This window comes from Kogia breviceps, chromosome 4, assembly GCF_026419965.1.
Source record: "Kogia breviceps isolate mKogBre1 chromosome 4, mKogBre1 haplotype 1, whole genome shotgun sequence".
Classification (NCBI taxonomy): Eukaryota; Metazoa; Chordata; class Mammalia; order Artiodactyla; family Physeteridae; genus Kogia; species Kogia breviceps.
This window is the reverse complement of record NC_081313.1, coordinates 90,441,732-90,443,019: the sequence shown is the minus strand read 5'-3', so window position 1 is coordinate 90,443,019 and position 1,288 is coordinate 90,441,732. Positions and strand designations below refer to the sequence as shown.

Here is a 1,288-nt window from a genome sequence, read left to right as displayed (position 1 = left end):
GTGTACAGGCTAAAAATGCCAGATGAATGTTTTGGAAAATATATTTAGTGGACTAAAGGAATATTTCAGATGCTTGATATGTACTTCATAAGTATGTACAGTTTCCTCCCAAAGTTTGATATGATCTATTCCTAGATGATGTGAATTAAAATGAACAAATAGAACTGATTTTATCTTTTACTTTTCTAGCCTCTGTTCCTACTCACTCACTATAATTTTTCTAGGTTTCTTCTTCTGAAGTTCATAGCAAGCAGGAGAAAGAAGGTCCCATTGCCTGATTGTTACCATTTACAAAACTATTACTTAGTAAATAACAGATTCTCAGCATTTGCTGAAAATTATTATGTCATAGGCACTATAATATGTAATTTACAGATATTAAATTATTTAATTCTCTTTAAAATACTGTAACATAGAATTGAGCCCATTTTTTAGTAAAGAGACTGAAGTTCAGCGACTTTAACCAAGTATCACATAGCTAGTGGGTGGTGATGTTACCACCCTAGCCAGGCTCTCTAGTTTCTGGTGATTTCAACACTCAGGGAATTGGAAAATGTAGTGTAAGTTGCTTTAAGAATAGTTGTTTTGCCTTTCTGCGCAAGCACTCATCATGGTGCCACCAGATGCACCCTCAACATGCGGAACGACGCCAGTGAGTTCATGGACCTGTGCGTGCCGCGGAAATGCTCGTCCAGCTACCGCATCATCGCTGCCAAGAACCACGCGCCATCCAGATGAACGTGGCCGAGGCTGGCGCAGTGACAGGCACGTTCAACGGCGAGTTTAAAACCTACGCTATCTGCGGGGCCATCCACAGGATGGGTGAGTCAGATGATTCCATTCTCCGACTGGCCAAGACCGACGCCATCGTCTCAAAGAACTTCTGACTAGAGAGGATTACAGATGTGGAGTATTTGTCACAAATAAATAGTGAAAAACCACAAAACAAAAAAAGAATATTTGTTTAGATGACTATTTTCATACTTTCTTAGCTCAAGAAGAATAATTTTGTCCTCCCAAATATTTTTCCCAAATCATAAAATGCCTTAATATCATGATGTTTCATGCTTATTTTTCCCCAAACATCTAAAGACATGACTAAAACTAATGTCATGCAGAAATATTTTAGTGAATCACAAATCAACATAGATCCCAGATAACCAAATACTAACTCATCCTCCAGTAGATCAGGTGTATTCCTGAATGTGGAAGCCAGGACATCTTGGTTGTTTATAAGCTTTTTCAACTGCTTATTAATTTCTTCTACATGATCTCCAAACTCAAAATT

The 1,288-nt window shown here is 38.0% G+C and overlaps 1 pseudogene; it reads left to right on the top strand.

Annotated features, from left to right (window-relative positions):
• The first annotated feature begins 636 nt into the window (after positions 1 to 636).
• Positions 637 to 887, top strand: LOC131754608 (small ribosomal subunit protein eS21 pseudogene; annotated as a pseudogene).
• The last annotated feature ends 401 nt before the right edge of the window (positions 888 to 1,288 follow it).